Consider the following 20,853-nt stretch of genomic DNA (forward strand, 5'->3'; position numbering starts at 1 on the left):
TATGAACATTGTGGTGTATAGGTTCTTTGAAATTGATGTTTTAGGATTCTTGGGGTATAATCCTAGCAGTGGAATTGCTGGGTCAAAAGGCAGGTCGATTTTTATTTTTCTGAGAAAATTCCATACTGTTTTCCATAATGGTTGTACCAGTCTACAATCCCACCAACAGTGAACTAAGGTCCCCTTTTCCCCACAACCTCTCCAACATTTGTTGTTTGTTGCTTTGTCTATTATAGCCATCCTGACTGGTGTAAAGTGGTATCTCATTGTGGTTTTAATTTGCATCTCTCTGATAGCTAACGATATTGAGCATCTCTTCATGTGTCTCTGGATATTCTGTATGTCCTCTTTAGAGAAGTGTCTGTTCAAGTCCTTTTCCCATTTTTTAATTGGGTTCGATGTCTTCCTAGAGTGGAGTTGTGTAAGTTCCTTGTATATTTTGGAGATTAAACCTTTGTCTGAGGTATCATTGGCAAATATGTTTTCCCATACAGTTGGTTGTCTTTTTAATTTAATACTGTTTTCTTTAGCCATGCAGAAGCTTTTTATTTTGATGAGATCCCATTTGTTTATTCTTTCCTTTATATTCCTTGCTCTAGGGCACATATCCGTAAAAATGTTGCTGCGTGGAATATCTGAGATTTTCTTGCCAATGTTCTCCTCTAGGACTTTAATGGTGTCATGGCTTGTATTTAAGTCTTTTATCCACCTTGAATTTATTTTGGTGTATGGTGTAAGTCGGTGCTCAAGTTTCATTTTTTTGCACGTAGCTGTCCAGTTCTCCCAACACCATTTGCTGAAGAGGCTATCTTTACTCCATTTTATGTTACTGCCCCCTTTGTCAAATATTAATTGACTGTAGAGGGTTGGGTTGATTTCTGGGCTCTCTGTTCTGTTCCATTGGTCTATGTGCCTGTTTTTATGCCAGTACCAGGCTGTTTTGATTACAGTGGCTTTGTAATACAGTTTGATATCAGGTATTGTGATCCCTCCTACTTTGTTCTTCTTTCTCAAAAGAGCAGCTGCTATTCGGGCTCGTTTATGATTCCATATAAATTTTTGAAGTGTTTGTTCTATGTCTGTGAAATACGCCATTGGTACTTTAATAGGTATTGCATTGAATCTGTATATTGCTTTGGGTAGTATGGACATTTTGATGATGTTAATTCTTCCAATCCATGAACAAGGTATATGTTTCCATTTGTTTGTGTCTTCCTTGATTTCTTTCTTCAGGGCTGTGTAGTTTTCTGCATACAGGTCTTTTACCTCTTTGGTTAGGTTTATTCCCAGATATTTTATTTTTCTTTTTGCTATATCGAATGGGATTTTTTCCTTGATTTCTGCTTCTGCTGATTCATTGTTTGTATACAAAAATGCCTTTGATTTCTGGATATTGACTTTGTATCCTGCTGTTTTGCCAAATTCATTAATTAGTTGGAGCAGTTTTTGGGTAGAGTCTAAAGGATTTTCCATGTACACTATCATGTCATCTGCAAACAGTGACAATTTTGTTTCCTCCTTTCCTATTTGGATGCCTTTTATTTCCTTTTCCTGCCTGATCGCTGTGGCCAAAACTTCTAATACTATATTGAATAGGAGTGGTGAAAGTGGACATCCTTGTCTTGTTCCTGATCTTAGTGGAAAAGCTTTTAGTTTTTGTCCATTTAGTATGATATTGGCTGTAGGTTTCTCATAAATGGCCTTTATTATATTGAGCAATGTTCCCTCTATTCCCATTTTGCTGAGTGTTTTTATCATAAATGGGTGTTGTACCTTATCGAAAGCTTTTTCTGCATCTATTGATATGATCATGTGGTTTTTGTCTTTGCTTTTGTTTATGTGATGAATTACATTTACTGTTTTGCGAATGTTGAACCATCCTTGCATCCCTGGGATGAATCCCACTTGGTCAGGGTGTATAATCTTTTGGATATATTGTTGGATGCGATTTGCTAATATTTTGTTGAGGTTTTTAGCGTCTATGTTCATCAGCGATATTGGCCTGAAGTTTTCTTTCTTTGTTGTATCTCTATCTGGTTTTGGAATTAGGATGATGCTGGCTTCATAAAAGGAGTTAGGGAGTTTTCCATCCTTTTGGATTTTTTGGAATAGTCTGTGAAGAATGGGGGTTAGCTCTTCCTTAAATTCTTTGTAGAATTCTCCTGTGAATCCATCTGGTCCAGGGCTTTTGTGTGATGGGAGTTTTTTGATTACTGCTTCAATTTCTTTTGCTGTTATTGGTCTATTCAGGTGTTCTACTTCTTTTTCATTGAGTTTTGGGAGATTATATTTTTCTAGAAATGTGTCCATTTCCCCTAGGTTCTCAAATTTCTTGGCATACAGTTCTTCATAGTAATTTCTTACAATCCTCTCTATTTCTGTGGTATCAGTTGTAATCTCTCCTCTTTCATTTCTGATTGTGTTTATTTGTGACCGTTCCCTTCTTTTCTTGATGAGCCTACTTAAAGGCTTGTCTATTTTGTTTATTTTTTCAAAGAACCAACTCCTGGATTCATTGATCTTTAGAATTGTACTTTTAGTCTCTATGTCATTTAGTTCTGCTCTGATCTTAGTTATTTCCTTCCTTCTACTTGCTTTGGGCTGTTTTTGTTGTTGTTCCTCGAGTTCTTGCAGGCGTAGAGTAAGTTCATTTGTTTGAAATGTTTCTGTTTTTTTTAGGTAGGCCTGTATTGCTATAAACTTCCCTCTCAGGACTGCCTTGGCTGTATCCCATAAGTTTTGGGTTGTTGTGAGATCATTTTCATTTGTTTCCAGAAACTTTTTGATTTCTTCCCTAATTTCATTCTTGACCCATTCATTGTTTAATAGCATACCGTTCAGTCTCCATGATTTTGGGTGTTTTGGGTTTTTTCCTTTGGGGTTGGTTTCCAGTTTCAGTCCCTTATGGTCAGAGAAAATGCTTGGTATGATTTCAATATTCTTGAATTTGTTGAGGCTTGTTTTGTGCCCTATCATGTGATCTATCTTTGAGAATGTTCCATGTGCATTTGAAAAGAATGTGTATTTAGCTTCTTTGGGGTGAAGAGCTCTGTATATATCAGTTAGGTCCATTTCATCAAGGGTGTTGTTTAATGCCGCAATGTCTTTGTTGATATTTTGTTTGGAAGATCTGTCCATTTTTGATAGTGGGGTGTTAAAATCCCCCACTATAATTGTGTTGCTGTCTATATCTTTCTTGAATTCCTCTAAGATTTTCCTTATATATTTTGGTGCTCCTATGTTGGGTGCATATATATTTATGATGTTAATGTCTTCTTGGTGGATTCTTCCCTTGAGTATTATGAAGTGACCTTCTGGGTCACTCTTTATGGCTCTTTTTTTGAAGTCTATTTTGTCTGATATGAGAATTGCTACCCCAGCTTTTTTTTCTTGTCCATTTGCTTGGAAAATTTGTTTCCAGCCTTTGATTTTTAGTCTGTGATGGTCTTTTGTCCTGAGGTGGGTCTCTTGTAGGCAGCATATGTGTGGGTCATACTTTCTTATCCATGACGCTATTCTGTGTCTTTTGATTGGAGCATTTAATCCATTTACATTTAAGGTTATTATTGATAGGTACTTATTCATTGCCATTTTTGTACCTGTGTTCCTCTCTGTCTGTCTCTTTTCCTTCCTTTCCTTAAAGCAGACCTTTTAGTATTTCTTGTAGAGCTGGCTTGGTGGCAGCAAATTCTTTTAGACTTTTTTTGTCTTGGAAGCTCTTTATTTGGCCTTCTATCTTGATTGAGAGCCTTGCTGGGTAAAGTAGCCTTGGTTGTAGGCCTCTGTTTCACATTACTTGGAATATTTCTTGCCAATCTCTTCTTGCTTGGAGTGTTTCCATTGAGAAGTCAGTGGCTAACCTTATTGGGACGCCCTTGTATGTTATTTCTTTTTTCTCCCTTGCTGTCTTTAAGATTCTCTCTTTGTCTTGGAAGTTTGCCATTTTAATGATGATGTGTCTTGAAGTGGGCCTCTTTGGGTTCCTCTTGAATGGGACTCTGTGAGATTCCTGGATTTGTGTGACTTTTTCTTTTGTCAAATTAGGGAAATTTTCTCTCTTTACTCTTTCAAATATGTTTTCTATCCCTTGTTCTTCTTCTTCTCCTTCTGGTATTCCTATTATTCGGATATTATTACGTTTCATATTGTCTTGCATTTCTCTTAATCTCTCTTCATTCTTTCTGAGCCTCTTTTCCCTTTCCTGTTCTTTCTGTGAGATGCTTTCTACTTTGTCCTCCAATTCACTAATCTGATCTTCTGTTTCATCCACCCTATTTTTAATGCTTTCCACTGTGTTTTTTAATTCAGAAATTGTATTCTTCATTTCCTCTTGGCCCTTGCTAATAATTTCCATTTCCTTTTTCATGTTGATATAGTTCACAATGAGATCATTGTAACTTCCCTGTAGTTTCTGGTAGCTGATTGTGAGCTCTTTGAACTTCCTGATCACCAGTGCTTTGAATTCAGTATCTGATAGTTGACTTGCTCTGTTTCATCTAACATTCTTTCTGAGGATTCCTCCTTTCCTTTCATTTGGGGATTGTTTCTTTGTCTTCCCATTGTTTGTGAGACTCTTCTTGTTAGCCTCAGCTTCTTAGATTAATCTGTTTTGACACCCTGGGTTTATGGTATGAACTTTTGTGGTGGAATGCCTGTGAATTTCAATGGTGCAGCCTCTTTTGGTTATCCTGTTGTTCTCTGCTTCCACCTACTCAAATATGCAGCAACTTGTGCCTTCTCTCCTACAACAATGTGCAATTTGTCTCTCTGATTCTACTATTGGGAGGCCTCTTCTATGGGTCCAGCTCTGGTCTTTTTATATTTTCAAGTTGATTGTGACTCTTGTGGGTGAAAGAAAGAAATGATAAGGAAAGAAATAAAAGGAAGAAAAAAAATGGTAGGGGAATGGAAGAAAGAGCAATAAGTTTAGAAAGAAAAGAAAAAGAAATAAAACAGGAAATTCGGGAAAAGAGGACAAAAGTATGGAAAGATGAAACAGTAATAAAGTTTAAAAGAAATAACAGATTACTTTAAAAAAGCAAAAAGATAAAGAAAAGGAATGGAGAGGGGAGAAAGGTAAATAAAAAAAGAAAGAATAAAAATAAAATAAAGTAAAAAAAAAAAAAAAAACGCACCAAAATAATCTCTCAAAAACAACCTCAGAAAAAGGAATGTCACTTGTTGGCTTCAAACTAGCCGAACCGGTTTTTCTGGTTGCAGTTGGCTGAGGGTCGATTGTTGTGATTTTTTCAGCCAGCCCCTCTCAGGATCCAGACACTTGGCGCCTCTCCCCAGCTCCCTACAATGGGGAGCTAGGACTTTCTCACAGCGCTCCCCTCCCAGGGGTTACTGCCATAGTCTGGTTTGCTGTGTTTGCAGGCACCTGCACCGGCCTAGTTGCCTGGTTCCCTCGGGATTGAGCACAGGCCTGCCCCCGTTCAGTTGGGAGGCCCCAGACCCTCTGCCCAATCCTGGGCTCGCTGCCAAGCTGGGTGTGAAGCAGAGCAGGCTGCCGAGTCTACCGGATTCAGAGCCCCAGGCTGCACCTCTGAGTTCTCCTGGGCTGGCAACCACAGAGTCTTTGGTTGGGGCCCTTTGTCCTCCGCACCCTCTCTGTAAACTCTATCAAACAAGTCTCTCCTGGCCCCCCACCTTGCTTGGCCAGAAAGGGAGGGGGTTGAGGGTCTCAGCTCTTTTCCCAGGACCCCTCAGCGTCCCGGGCTTCCAGATAGTCTGAGGGGGGGAGACTGGAAGCCGGGAGCCGATCTGAGGACTGGGCGCAGACCTAGAAACTCTGTGTGCTCGTCATGGCACGCTGCGTGGTGTGTATCCCTTCTGTTCCTGTGTTTGTCTGGGTCCCCTGGCCAACCTCTGGGAAAAAAAAAAAAAACCCAAATAAACAATAACAACAACAGAGAAACCTTTCCCTTGTTGGTTTCAAACTGTCCAGACTGGTTTTTCTCGTTGTAGCAGGATCTCCCTGTGTGCTGGGATGCCGGCGCAAGTGCGCGCACCAGCCGGGCTACCAGCTTGGGGTGTGGGTGCCTGCGCACTTGCCGGGCACACTCCCGGGCTGTCCGGGACTGCGCAACCAGCGCTTCCCGGTCCGCGCCGGCCCCGAGCACTTCCCGGTCCGTGCAGGCCCTGAGCCCTTCCCGGTCCGCACCGGCCCCAGCACTTCCCGACCCTAGTGGCGTCAGCCTAGAGTTCTCTGCGCCCCGCTCGCGCAGGGAAACCGTCTGGCGCTTCTAGGACCAGTAGCCCCGGCTCAAAGAACCCTGCGCCAGTGCGCGCCAGAGTCCGGCTATGGGTGCGAGCAGGAAACCGTCAGGGAGCGTCTTTGTCCTGCGGCGCCTCTCTGAACTCTCTGCGCCCGCGAGCTCGTCCTTCTGGGACTGGTGTAACCGGCAGCGGGCTTCCCAGTCCCCTAGTGGTGGCTCAGAGGCCTCCGCTTCCAACAGACCTTCTGGGACCCGGAGTAACCGGTAGGGCGCTTCCCATTCGTGTGGCTAGTCCCCAAAAGCCTCCACTTTCCCCCTGGCTCCCTGCAAGGCCGGATAGGAAACAAGCCAATCTGCCTTGGCAGGAGAACACCTCAGTCCACTTTCAATAAAACAAAACAAAACAAAACTTTCCGGACATCCTGTCTCTCATTCCTGCTCAGTCCCCAACCAAAACCGTGAGGCTAATGAGTCTCTGGATTCCTCCCAGGCTTGCAATCACAGAGTCTGCAGTTGAACCGGGCCCTGTGTCTTTGTACCCCTCCCCAAAAATGCAAGCCGGCAAGCAGACGGGTCTCTGCCTGGTGTTGTCCAGTTTTGCTTATACAGGATGCAGGGGAGCTGCTGGCCCACGCTGGTGGCCACTGGAGCCGCTGGGTGCCCAAGCTCCTATGGTAGACCTCTCTGGTGTTGGTCTCAGATCGATGGTTCTGGACCCCGGCTGTAGATGCAGCACCCGGGCCACCTGGCCTGGGGCGCCAGCCCCCGCCGCTGCTTTGTCTTTACTCTGGACCCCAAAGCCCCACTGACCTGCCGCTTTCTGGTGTTTCAGCGTCCAACAGAGTCTCTGTTCTTTCAATTTCACAAATGCTGGATAACTGATGGATTAGTGCGCTGCTTTTCTATAGATCTGCCAGGATTTTCACCCACGAGTGCGGGAGCTAGAATCCGCTCCCTCTTACTCCGACGCCATCTTCCCGACTCGGAAAATTTGCATATTGATTAACGGGTAAATGTGGTGCCAGCTTTCCTGGGGGAATGTGACTACCCAAACTTAGGTATGTGTGGGGGTATGTTAGCCCAAATCTTTTCCTTGCTCCAGACTCCATTTGTTCATCTTGTAAAACAAATATGTGACAGGAGGCAGTCAAAATTGGGGCACTTTCCAAAGTTATTTATGGGCTCTTTTTATAAGCATTAGGGACTCCCTTGTAAAAAAGATAGTGGCCAAAAGTAGACAATTAACCAAAGTTGTTTTATGGGCTCCTTCTTTGGGCACTGTGGACCCTCTCCTGTATTCCAGGCCCCGGGGTAAAAGCACAGTTTCAAGTCTTTCTTTCCCAGACAGTGGAAATGCTACATAGAATTTCAAGGACTTCCCTCCTTTCTTGCTAACATAGTGTTTCCTGTGATGTTGGAACACCTGGCAATATTATCAGACCACCCTCAGGACTGCTGAGTGAGCATGTGAGACCTGTCTCCTTTCTCCTCCCTGCCTCGGTTTACTATTTATTCTACCTAAATGGTAAAAGGCAACCAGGATGCTAGACACTGGTCAGTAACAGCAGTGCAGTCTCAGAGTTCTTCCTATGCTGCCTCCTACCTCAGTAGCATTCCACTTCCCAGTCAATTACATCTCACTTTAAGTTGCCTGAAATAAATTTTTTAACCCTTAAATGAGATTTTATTTTATTTTTAAAAAAAGATTTTATTTCTTTATTTTAGACAGAGGGGAAAGAAGAGAGAAAGAGAGGGAGAGAAATGATGTGTGGTTGCCTATTGAGCACCCCCCCACTGGGGACCTGGACTGCAACCCAGGCATGTGCCCTAACCGGGAATCAAACCAGCGGCCTTTTGGTTTACAGGCAGGTACTCACTCAATCCACTGAGCCACACCAGCCTGGGAAAAGTTTAATTTTTTCTTTGATGGATGTAAAATTATAATCTTAGATTGTCTTTAATTTCCATTTTTCTATTAATACTGAGGATTATTATCTATTGTATTTTGGGCTTTGGTCATTCCTGTTTCTTGTTTTTTGAATGTCAGTTCATGCATTCTGTCTATTTTTATATCTAATTGCTTCTTTTACCTGCCCCTTCACCCCTGCACCCTACCACTATATATATTTTATTGGCTCAGATAACTGACATTCAGATTCAGTGGCTCAGTGATATCTCTAATAACATCAAGGCCTGGTCTGGTCTGTACTTGTTTGCCTTTTGTGCAGTGTTCACTGTCCTCAAAGAGGCCTCCCACCAGGTGCCCAAGCAGTTGCAACAGTTTCCAGCCTTAATCCCTGAACCACAGCTCCAAAAGCAGCAGAACATAATTTATTGTAGATGTATCAGAATGGAGGCTCTTTGAGGCCAGGAATTATTACTTAAAGCAGCAGAACATAATTTATTGTAGATGTATCAGAATGGAGGCTCTTTGAGGCCAGGAATTATTACTTATCTGGTCAAAGATGTGTTTCTTGTGCTTAAAAACCCTGGCACAGTTGTGGGCACCCAAGTAACATATATTGGCAAAATGAGCATTTTATTTCATTTTATTACCTAAGTGTTTGGATAGAATTTCTAGTGAAGTGTTTTGTAGAAGTGGTAAGAGTTGTCTTTTAAATCAAATAAGAGGAAAAAAAGTTACATACAAAAACTACATTGATATACTTTTTAATATTGTATTTACTTTTACTGCTACTTTAAATTTTTTCATATGAATTTGTGTTACTGTTTAATGTTCTTTCATTTCAGCCTGAAATATTTTCTTTAGTATTTCTTGTTGGGAAGGTTTGCTAGTGATGAACAACTCTTCCAGTTTTTGTTTACAAGAAAATGTTTTATATTCTTCAGTTTTGAATGCAAGATTTGCTGAATATAGAATTTTTGGTTGACAGTTCTTTATTCCTCTCACAACTTTAAAAGTTTTCCCCTTTATTCTGTTCTCTATTGTTTCTGGTGAGAAATCAACTGCTAATTTCACCGAAGATCCCTTATTTGTGATGAGTTGCTTCTCACTTGCTACTTTTAAGATTCTGTCTTTGTTTACAGCTTTTAACAGATTATGATGTGTCTAGGCATTGATCTCCTTAAATTTGTTATATTTAGTGCTTGTTGAACATCTTGATTGCGTGAAATAATGTTTCTCATAAAATTTGGGAACATTCTGAATACTTCTTCAGATATCTTTTCTCTCCTGAGATGTTAATTGTGCATATGTTGGCATGTTTGATGTTGTTCTACACATCTCTGAAGGTCTTTTTGTTCCCTTTTTCTGGAGTGTGTGAATACTTTTTTTCTTCTTGTTCCTCAGACTAGATAATCTAAATTGACCTATCTTTAAGTTCACTACCACATTTTCTGCCTGCTAGAGTCTTCTGTTGACATTTTTCTAGTAAATTTTTTCACCTCCAGAATTTCTATTTGTTTCCTTTTCGCAATTTCTTTTTCTTTATTCATATTCTCTACTGGTGATAGATCATCTCATACTTTCATTTAGTTCTTTAAACAGCATTTTCTTTAGTTCCTAGTTCCTTGGACATATTTAAAATAGCTGATTTAAAGTCTTTGTCTACTAAGCTCAACATCTGGACTTCCTCAGGGACAGTTTCTATTGATTGTCTTTTTTTTTTTTTTCTTTTTATGAGCAACACTTTTTTGCTTCTTTGTGTGCCTCATGATTTTTTGTGGAAACCTGAACATTTATAATAATGAAGCAACTTTGGAAATCAGATTTTCCCTCCCTCTTCAGTTTGTTTTTGTTGCTTGTTGCAGTAATAGTCTTGCTTTCTTTTTTAAAAATATTTATTTATTTTTCTTTTAGTTTTATTGAGATATAATTGACGGTCTTAGTTTCTTAAAAATGATTTTTCTAATCTAATTCTCTAAAGTCTAGCTCTTCATTGTATGTGAAGTCTCTATTGCTCTAAGACCTCTACTAGGTTAGATTAGTGGTCAGCTAATGATTGGACAAGTATATTCTTATATTCTTGGAATCAATAAATCTTCTAATTTACTCTTAGGTTCTGTGTGTTTGTTGGGATATGCCTTCAACATTCAGCCAGACAATTCACAACTATATCTTAATCTTATTATCTTCTTGCAGCTTCATGCTCAGCCAGAGATGACTGTTAGGACCATCTTAAGTCTTAGGTGAGGATTCTCACAGCCTTGTGCGTATACATCTCTCACTCCACCAGTGGTTACCAGGGGCTGAGGGAGGGGGAAATATAGAAAACTGTTTCAGGTAGCATGGAGATGTAGCTCAGCTCCCATGTGGAAAACCAGTGGGGAGAAAGTTGGCACACAGAACCATGCCCACAGAGAGGTTTTCCCGTGGGGAATCAGGCCTGCATTATACCTAGACTGCTATGAGACTTGCTTTTGCTAAAACTCCCTCACCCTGAATTGAAGCAAAAAGTGCTTACTGCAACTTCCTAAAATCCATGCTAAACCTCCCCAGTATGGAGTGTAACCAGTTCAACCACTTTTCCCCTCGGTCTGCAGCATCCTTCTCTTTGAAGTAATTTGCAACATTCGTTCCTTTGTTAGATGTAAAAGGCATCACCTACAGTGAACCTGTGGACAGTAAATGAGGACCATCCTCAACATAATGTACCCAAAGAAGCAATAAAAGCCCGTCCAGGCAGCGGCTGCCCCCCCCCCCCCCAGAGAGTGGCCATGCCATCACTTTTTCTCCTCAGGCTCAGATCTGCATTGGAAATGGTGAGTTATTGCTTAATTGAGACAGAGTGTCAGTTGAGAAGATAAGAGAGGTCAGAAGTCAGATGGTGGTAATGGCACATGGTTTTCTATATTTCCAGAAATATGTCAGAGCTTTTTAATGTTCCAATGGGCATCTCATCTCTTCTTTTTTCCTTTCAACTTCTTGGTTTATATATTTTTGTCCTAAGTTATACATTGTTGCAAGCAACTATGCCGTTAAAACAATTGTAAATGTTCTCAGTAAATTCACCCTGGGAAGAAGACTTCAGTACTGAACAAGTATTGATTTAAGTCAAGTGAATCTTTCTTGCAGTGTCTATCAAGGAGCCACTAGACAGGGTAAATAATGACAGTTCTTTGGGAATGAGGCTTTGAAATAGCTCCAGCTCCATTTTGCAACCTCTACTACTAGGAATCTGGGCTTTTGAAAATAAGAATATGTATACATTTTTTTTCAATAAAAGTCTGAAAGACCATGATTGGTAGTCACTGTACTGATTGCAAAATCAGAGAGTTGAAATTTTACCAGAATTAAGATTAACTCAGTTTGGCTCTTGGTGTCTATACCTCATATTTAGATTCTTTAAGAACAGTGTGACTGTTTCTATAATGAACTCCACTTTTTATATGATGACTTTCATTCAGCCCTGTCCTGTTGTCCTAAATGCCACACTGGCTGGAGTCATGGGACTTTCAGCTTTGTCTTGTAACTGGTCTTTGAGAAAGAACCTAGGACATTTCTTAGAGGTTGATCTCATCTTCAGCAGTGTTGTTTATGTTCTTTAAAACTTTTCTCAGCAGCTTTTCCAGGTCTTTGAAGGCTCTCTGTTCTTCCTCCAGAGATTTCTTCATCTTCTTGTTATGTTCTCTTAATTCTTAAATTTTATCATTCAATGAATAGATAGTATCAACAAGACTCTTTTCTTCTATCACTATCTAATAATTGTTTTTAGTTTATTTCACTATAATTTTTTTCTTTTTCTGGAAGCAAAACTTGCAGACCGTTCACACAAACTTGAAATGAGTGTCTGCTGTTTTTTGGTGTTTGTGCAGTAAACTTTGATGACTTGGAATCTGCACATCTTCTTCCAAAGCAGCTGTACTTTTTCTCAGCACAAATTCTTTGTTGAAGGTGTCTGCTCAGGTTTATGCTTAGGTAGAAGCTTTTTCATGGTCTTGGGACTCTTACTAAGATCCTTGTAGGAGAAAGCAGCCAAAGGCTAGAGAGGAGGTGCAGGTCACAGACAGCTCAGGCTCCATGGCTTGGAGTCTTTTGAAGGCTCAAAGGGCCCTATTTGATGGTGGCCTGTAGAGTGCCATGGTGAGAGGGGATGGGCAGCATGAAGTAGGCAGTCATCAGCAGCACTGATTTGCTGTCTATATGCTCATTGGATGGGGTACTTGAATGGGAGGGGAAGGTATGAGATGGCACAGAATGAGGCTTAATGAAGGTGTTTTTACCAATGGATGTGACTTTTATTTGTTTCTGGTAGACAGTCCACCCATTCATGGAGATCCGGCTTGGTTGTTGCATGACACTTAATATCCACTCAGTCATTTTTCTGATATTTCAAATGCATTTCTAGTTTCACTATCCTTAAGCTTTATGATCATCATTGCTGTCATTGGTAAATTTCCCTAAGCATTAAAACCACTTGGAGGACAACATTTGCAAAATATTTGAGAAGAATAGAGGATAACTTTTATTTTTTTCCTCACTTCTGGTACACTGAATCATGACCGAGGACATGTAAATGATGTTGCTCAGGGTCTTAGTGGCATTTCCCTCTCAGTTCCAGATGGCTTCTGTCAGGATTTGCAACTCCAGCTCTTTCCTTTTCCATATATCTTGACATTGGGCTGAAATGCTTTTGAAGACAGTCATGGATTTTTTAATATCTTGTCTATCTGAATGGCAATCCATGTGTCTCTTGAGCTCCTTGAGCAGTGTGAGGTACTTATTTAGGCACATGTATGCTTTGCTAAGGCCAGTGGTCAACATGAAAATGCCCAGACTATTCATACTTTTCATCTTCATTAATTCTCCCACCTCTTTACTGTAACTTTCAACTACAGATGGGTGATTGGCACAATACATGAAGTACAAGGTTTTCATTTGTGGTGTCAGATTTTAAAAAAAAACAGCCTCCAACTCTCTGCTCAGCTTCAGGTAACTTGCTGTATTCTCTAAAGACTATACAAGCATTTGATAGAAAGAACGTATTTTTTCTGGATTAACTATTAAATATGGAGTGTTTGCTGAACTTCTCACTGGTCTGCAATGGCCATAGATAGGTCAAAAGAACAGACTGAAATTCTTTAGAATATTCATTTTCTGTTTCCAGAATATTCTGTAGACCACATTATAATAGCTTTTGTTAATGGCAGTCATATCATATCCTTTGGGAGGGCTCTTCAATATTCCAAATTTGGGACACAGGGTGTTGTTACTGGGGTGATCTCTTAAAGTAGTTTGTGGGGTACAGCAAGTGCTGCATTGCGTGTGCCCTCCTACCAGCTGCCTCAGGATGATGTCTCCTTTTGTAATGGAAAGCTCATCTTCACTTGTCTGCTGGAAGTTAAATTTTGCTTTTACTACCAGTTGATTGTTGCTATTATCAGTCCTGTTCAAACTTCAGTACTGGCCCTGGAACAATTCTGAAATCTGACTGTGTGAAAGCTGAAAACCCAGAGAATCAAAAGACTATATCCTATGAGATGAGGATGGGGCACACAGAGTCAATTCCTATCCACATCTACTGTTATTTTATTTAGAGTCACCAAGGAACTAATGACTTTTGTTAAAATTATTCTCTAATGCAAATTATTTGCATCAAATTGCCCACATGAATGAAGAGGCCTGGCAGACTCTCAGGAACTGAGGATGTTGCTTAGCACTCCCTCTCAGCTTGGAGCTCTCAGTAGACCCGCAACACAGAGCACAGATGCTGAGCAAAGCTGGAAGATGCAGACGCACCCCCAGGTAAACCACAGTGTGTGAACCTTGTGGTCCATTTCACCCCTGGCTGCCCCTGACCACTGGCAGTGCTCAGCCACTGGCTCTGGGCTGTTATTTTTTAATAGCAGCTTTAGAGTAGTGAATGAGACTAGAGCAAGTTAAAGCACTATAAAACTAATTTTTGTAACTGACATTTGGTTGTTTTCTCTCTCTTTTTGTCTAAAGCACTCTGGGTTGCTGTAGTAGACCACTCTGCCTGATATTAGAAATTATATCTCTACCCTTTGTGGCTAAGGGCGAGAGACGACCTTTGGAATGCCAGCCGCAGGAGACAAAGCCTGTCTCTGGCAGCAAATGCTGCCTCAATTCCTCTCCCTGCCCCCAGAGCTTGGTCGGAAGTCAATGACAGGTAAGACCTCTCACAGTGGGGGCAACCTAAGCCAGACTCGATTACCTGGGAGGCCTTCATGGAAGGACTCAGGGGGCTGCAACAGAGAGCAATGGACTCTCGCCCCCCAGCTTTGACAAAGCCTGAGTCTCCATGTTCTCTGGGAGAAGCGCTTCCCGGCTCTAATCCCCTTAAGCCTGAATACCTGTTGGGGAGAGGTGCAGCTCCTTGCCTTGCTAGAGCGTGCCCTGGGGGAATATCTGGCACCACAAAGACTTGCTGATAAACCTGTGAAATCTGCTGTGCTAATGATACAGGGTGCAGCCAGGGAGGGGGCCCAAAAAAGATTTGGAATGGTGTCCAGAATTCAAAGTGTATAGGAATATTGGAGAGACATATAAGATGTCCTCACCCCCCACCTCCAGGGGGAAGGGAGGAATGGAGCAGAGCCATTGAGAGCTGTTTTGCATAGCAATAGTTTTGCAGCTAACCTCTGGAATGATTATTTAACATATCTATAACCTTTAACTGGTTTCATAGATATGTTAAATAGCAGTGGCCAAGTTTGGAGCCAGGGAGAAGGGAGTGGCGGGGAACCAGGAGGTAACTAGGGTCTGCACTCCTGAGTGAGAAGGCCTGTGTGAGAGCTTGGAAAAGATGGGCTCTAGGACATGAGGGGATAACTGCCCAGGTGAGGAGAGGACCATGCCATTTGGGGCAGAATGGAGAGATCCCTGCAGCCAGGTGAAGAAGAAAGCCACATGCTTTTGGTGGAGTGTGAACCCCTGCAGCTTTGGTAGAAGAGGCCCACGCGGCTTTGGGGTGCCTCCTTTGGCCGTGGGGCCTGGAAAGCAGGAGACACTTTGACTAGAACTGGGTACAAAGAACTCTTGCCAGTGGACCATGAGAGGGTACCACAGTACTTTGGATTAACTAGAGATCCTGCCTGCACGGTGACACAGCTGACGGTGCCAGCGGCCTGCAACACAGACGTGTGCTCTTTTCCTGATTTACGGTACCCGGAGTTGGGACAGTGGGAGAAGGGAGAGCTGTGTGGGTGTAGGTGTATACCCTAAAGGACTTTGCTATTTTAGTGGTGGCGTTAGGCCTGAATAGCATTAAATAAACATTTTGTTTCCTTTGGCAGCAGACAGAAGAACCCAGTAGATATTAGTATTCTGTTCTTGGGAGGGGCCCCTGTTGTGTAGCAGTTTTTGGCATCCCTAGGTGGGCCAAATATTGTATTGCCCCTCCCTCGGACCTCTTGTTCGGTAACACTAAAGGCACTTTCATTCATATAAGGGTCCGAGAGGAAATGAGTATGTCTCCCAAAGTTTCTGCAACTCTCTTCCTGACAGACACTCACTCAGACTGAAACCCTCAGACCTCTTTGTAATGTTATCTACTGTTTGACCCTTGCCACCCTGTATTCCTGTGTATTACAACCCAATAAAAGGCTGTGGAGCAGGGGGCTCGGGGCCTTTGTCTCCCCTGAGAAACTGGCCGCTGCTGGCCTCTTTCTCCCCAGAGAAACTGGCCACAGCCCAGGCCTCCATCCCCAAACAGATCTCATCGCTTCTCGGCCATATTTATTCACTCACGCATGTCCGTGGCACCGGGGGACACTCGCGAAAGAGGTTGCCACCACAGGTTGCTCCATACCTTGGTTAACTTCCAGAGTTGTAAAAAAGTTGATTCTGATAGTTATTAATTTTATGAAGTTTTTAGGAGTCTCTCACTCTGTCAATTTCAGTATTATTTATCTATTTTTTCATCACTTTCTAATAAGTTTTCCACTTCTCCCAAGTTGTATTTTTTGGCATGAATTTGTTTATAACATTGTTTTATCATGCTTTTAGTATTGTGGAATCTGCATTGATATTATTGGTTTTAATTTTCATCTTCTCTACTCTTATCAATGTGACTAAATTATTATCAATTTTATTGACATTCTTAAAGAAACAGCTTTTAGTTCCATTGATTTTTCTCTACTTGATACCAGCAGGCAGCCTGTCCAGACCACTAAGAGCTGGCTGAGGGCAGGGAACAGATAGAGCGAGGCCATGGGACTGGGACCTGGCAGCGGCCTGTGCACTGGGCCTCTTCTACCAAAGCTGCAGGGGTTCGCACTCCACCAAAAGCATGTGGCTTTCTTCTTCACCTGGCTGCAGGGATCTCCATTCTGGCAAAGCTGTGTGGTTTTTCCCTTTCACCTGGGCAGTTATCCCCTCATGTCCTGGAGCCCATCTTTTCCAAGCTCTCACACACAGGCCTTCTCACTAAGGGGTGCAGCCCCTAGTTACATCCTGAGTACCAGCTACTCCTTTCTCCCTGGCTCAAAACTTGGCCACAACTATTTATCATATCTATGAAGCCAGTTAAAGGTTATAGATATGTTAAATAATCATTTCAGAAATTAGCTGCAAAACTTGCTATGCAAAACAGCTCTCAATAGCCCTGGTCCATTCATCCCTTCCCCCTTGGTGGGTGGTGAAGACATCTTATATGTCTCTCCAATATCTCTATACACTTTGAATTCTAGACACCATTCCAAATCTTTTTTGGGGGGCCGCCCCTTGGCTGCACCCTGTATCAGTTGTAGGTTCAAGGACTGAGGACATACAACTAAAGAATGCTTTCAAGAATTGCCCAGGGCCATGAAGGAGAAGCCCCAGGAGACTTCGGCTGGCCTAGGACCCCAGGCGCAATAGGAGAGCGATGGGGCTGTCTGGAGAGCGGATGGCCAGTAGGACTGGAACTAGCACCCCCGCTGGGAAAGCAAATAGCCAGATAGTCAGTAGGACTGGGACTAGCACCCCCCCACTGATAGAACGATGATCACATTCTGTTTCTGTACCCCACGTTTGTCACGTATACAGGAAGACCCCTAATCTATATATTCCCCAAGAATCCTTTGTTCGGGGCTCAGAATTTGGAGACTGACTCCTCTGGGCCCGTGCACATAAAGGAATAAACCTCATACTCCAGAATCCCTCGGTGTCTGGTCGCTTCATTTCTGCGTTTAACAGCCATGGCAAGGAAATTGAGTTTTGCAGTACTCTAGAGTCTGTGAGGCCGCATTGCCTAGGTAACTAAGTAGTTGCCTTAGGAAGCTCCACCCTGGGTATGGAGTTTCTGTCTCCTGGCTGCAGACGCCCTGCCCCTTTTGCTGTGGCCAACCTCAGAGCTGCATGAGATGGCATGTGAGGTTTCCAAGGTCCCTTTATCTAGGTCTTTGGTTCAGTCATTCTCTGCCAGTGGGCTCTGAGTGTGTGCAACTGGCTGCATGCCACTTGCTGCATTTGGGGATGAGGACACGGGAGGAGCAAAGTCCATAGTTGGCACAGGAGTCTCCCAAATTGGCCACAATGGTGACAGGGGGTGGGGTCTTACACTGAGCATGTTCAAGGTCAGCAGATAATCGGACAGAGGAAGAAGCCCTACTACTTGCTTCTGGTACCAGATTGGGAGTGGGACCAGGGGAAGACAGGCATATGCACAATAGAGGTCAGAATGGTGGTAGGGGAGGTGCTGGTCCAAAGAGGCCTGGCAGTCTAGCCTGGGGAAAGAAGGGTTTGGTTGGACTCACAAAAAGCACATGAAAATCTGGGTACTGAATTGGTCATTCTGAGAAACCACCTGCCCTGTCCCACACCCAAAACAATATAGTCTGAGGGGAACAAAGGAATTCTCTCTTGCTTAGTACTGCTCAGGACCTGCACTCAGAAAGTGCACTGGCTTATCCTCTCAATGTGCCACTTGGTCTTAGCAATCATGTGGCCCATGGCCTCCAGGAAGAAGACTCTCTCTTTCTTTCACTGATGTGGTGGAGCATTTGCTGGTGAGTTTGCATGCTCTCTCACTAGGGAGCATGTGACCCTGTGGCCCTAGCAACCACATAGCCATGATTACACCTGCTCCACATGTAGCCTGCAGGATGGACTCTGAAACTGGACAGACACTAGAAAGAAGCTAAGATACCTGGATGACTGTTTAGCACCTGTCTGTGGGCTCTGAAAGACAGTACTTTGAAATGGAGCAGGAACTCTGGGAATTGCCTTTCGTTTTGGCCTTGATGATACCATGGTGACAGGTTTTGTGGAGGAGATAAATTTTGAGATGGGGAGTCCCCCATTGTCCCAGATCATTTAGCATCCAAATAAAAACCTCTTATATCTATTTTGATTTATTTCTTGACTAATGGATTAATTAGAAGTTTGGTTTTTTTAGATTTTAAACACTTGGATATTTTCCAGAGATTTTTAAAAATTGTTTTCTAACTTGTGGTCAGAGAATATATCTTGTATTGCTCTGTAACCCACCCCACCCTTCTCTGAACATTGTTTCTGTAAATGATGACTTCTAAATTCACATGCAGCTACTGATAAGCAACCTGTTTGCTTAAAACAGGGGTGTCCAACCCACAGCCCAGATGGCTATGAAAGTGGCCCAACATAAAATTATATATTTACTTAAAACATTATAAGATATTTTTGTGATTACATGTCACAACATCACGTAAAATAGACATCCATGTGTTCTCACTATTTGTACGTATGCAAGGCTTCAGTTTTACAGTGGTGTGCAGCTCCTGCTGTGTTATGTTCCAAGCACAGACAGTGGAATTGACATCATCACATGTTACATGCGCTCATGGTGACTTAGTGAGGCAGCGATTATCAATACTATCTCACCCCACCATTACAACATTAGGTGCTTAATGTTATTTAGAAGTCGGGTCAACATTCTTATTTGATTATTAAAAGTACTTCCACACCTCAGCAACACCTCACAAATCACATACAACTCTTTACAATCGACCCTCTGCCTTGCCCTACATCAGTGGCTCAGAGGGCTGTGGAAGGGCTTAAACCTTACTTTCCATTCTCCTGTCAATTAATTTAAATAATAGAAGTAAATAAAGTTCCTTATTATTATTATTTTTAAACCTAAATTATTTTGCAAAAAAGGGAGGAAAGAAATAAACAGATAAAGATCTTTATATTCCAAAAATGTTTCCTGGTAGAGAACAGCATGAGGTGGGTATACAGAGCTCTGTTACAAGGTGAGACCTGGGGAAGGTCTCAACCAGAACTTCCCAGGAGGGCACTCCTAGTCTCCAGCTCACCTGGAGAAAGCCCAAGGCATAGTCCAACTTGGTCGTACCAGCTTCCTCTCTCCCCGGTGGGCTGGTGGCTTATCTGGACTTTGCTCTGTGCCCTTCTTCACTCTCTGCTTATCCATCCATACTCCAAGTTCCTAATCTCTTACCCATGGTGGCTCCTTCCAGGTATGTGCTCTACCTGCCTTGCTTTCTTTCACCTCATGTGTGTAGTGAGTGGCTTAAGGTCTGCTGTGGGTTATTAGACAACAAGGGAGCACAGACCTAGGTGCGGGGCAGGGTGGGCTGGGAGAACTTCTCTAGAGGGCCAAATGTACATGAGACAGGGGAGAAATAAAACATGAACAAGAAAACCTGTGGCCACAGGCAAGGTCAAGTCACAGCTGCTGAGAAGTGCTGGAGAATCCACTGTTAAACCCAACGACCTCATTTTCAGCAGTCGTTCTGCATTCCTGTCTGGTCTAGGGCTTTGCTACTATGACTGATACAAGGCTATAACCTCTCTCCTCTCTCCATGGTTGTATTTTCTCTTTGCCCCAAGGGTGTCTCTTAGTTTAATAATTCAGGAAGCTGGCTTATAAGAAGAAATCAATATTAGCATGAGAAATGCTATTTGTGTTACTTCCTCTGCAGCAAATGGCCTGAAAGGCACTGGCCCACTCCTAGTTAGGACTGTGAGCATCTGGGCTCTAAGGATCCATCGTCATGCTCCTTGCGATGAACCCCAGGCCTGTGGGGAACTCCTCCAGGATGGAAGATGATTGAGGCTGGGGGTAAAATGGACTTCCTGGTGCACACTTAAATGTCAAAACTGCATGCCGGGAGGGCAAATTTATACCTAACCCAAGGCCTCTGCTTGCCAGCTGCTCTGGCTTTTGGCAGGGAACCACTGTAGTTGTACAGGGCACATCCAGAGGGGCCCGCATCTGGGGTCATCTCGCATTCTTTAAGAATTTTATCTTTGTGTTTTCTCAGCAAAGAAAGTCTGCTGGGGCAAAGGAGGGCACGCCAGGGCTTGGAGCCTCGGCTCCTGTGGGCCCACCTCCTCCCCAATTCCCCAGATCAGGTTCTTGGCAACCGCTCTCCGGGCTGCCCTTCAACTTGCTGCTGCCCTCTGCCCCAGTGACCTGGGTGTGGGAGGGTGGGCATCAGGCATGTAACCTTGTGCCACATTGCACTGCACGGCCGAAGTCCCCGAAAATGTCTGCTGCCAAAGGACTGACATTGAATAGAAAATGTAAAACACTATGAGCGTCAGAGGCAGAGGAGAGGAGCTAGGCTTTTGTCTGATTTTTAAACAAAAATGCTTGCAATTTTTTTGTACCTACTCCCAAAATGATGTAGCCAATCCCAACTGGAGAGCACCTCCAAATTCTGGACTCAGTGCTAGCAGGAGCTGGGTAGGAGTGAAAAGGCCTGGGATGGGATCTTGGGCAGCTGT

General features: G+C 42.9%; 1 pseudogene; it reads right to left on the bottom strand.

Moving 5' to 3' along the window:
- Positions 1-11,684: 11,684 nt before the first annotated feature.
- On the bottom strand, positions 11,685-20,348 carry LOC119038342 (rho guanine nucleotide exchange factor 7-like; annotated as a pseudogene).
- Positions 20,349-20,853: the final 505 nt, after the last annotated feature.

Source organism: Artibeus jamaicensis, unplaced genomic scaffold (assembly GCF_021234435.1).
Source record: "Artibeus jamaicensis isolate MK-2021 breed Jamaican fruit bat unplaced genomic scaffold, CSHL_Jam_final contig_511, whole genome shotgun sequence".
NCBI classification, from domain to species: Eukaryota; Metazoa; Chordata; class Mammalia; order Chiroptera; family Phyllostomidae; genus Artibeus; species Artibeus jamaicensis.